This window comes from Eleutherodactylus coqui, unplaced genomic scaffold, assembly GCF_035609145.1.
Source record: "Eleutherodactylus coqui strain aEleCoq1 unplaced genomic scaffold, aEleCoq1.hap1 HAP1_SCAFFOLD_42, whole genome shotgun sequence".
NCBI classification, from domain to species: Eukaryota; Metazoa; Chordata; class Amphibia; order Anura; family Eleutherodactylidae; genus Eleutherodactylus; species Eleutherodactylus coqui.
Genome location: NW_027101829.1, coordinates 669,354 through 669,899, shown reverse-complemented (window position 1 = coordinate 669,899; position 546 = coordinate 669,354).

The window sequence follows — 546 nt, the reverse complement described above, 5'->3', positions numbered from 1 at the left end:
GATTCGCGTCTAACACAAACTCATTGTTTTCACTGTCCTGTAACTCGGCACCTGAGAGGTGTAGACCGTGTTTGAAAAAGCATTACGCTTGCGCTCCCAGCCTAGAGCATGAATCAGAGCACGATTCGCGTCTAACACAAACTCACTGTTTTCACCGTCCTGTAACTCGGCACCTGAGAGGTGTAGACCGTGTTTGAAAAAGCAATAAGCTTGAGCTCCCAGCCTAGAGCGTGAATCAGAGCACGATTCGCGTCTAACACAAACTCACTGTTTTCACCGTCCTGTAACTCGGCACCTGAGAGGTGTAGACCGTGTTTGAAAAAGCATTACGCTTGCGCTCCCAGCCTAGAGCATGAATCAGAGCACGATTCACGTCTAACACAAACTCACTGTTTTCACCGTCCTGTAACTCGGCACCTGAGAGGTGTAGACCGTGTTTGAAAAAGCAATAGGGGTCAGAAACGCTCTTTTCTCCTTAGGGAGAGCAACTATATACTATAAATAAGTGAGGAGACTCAAATGGCCACGCACGCTCCTCTGGGTAAT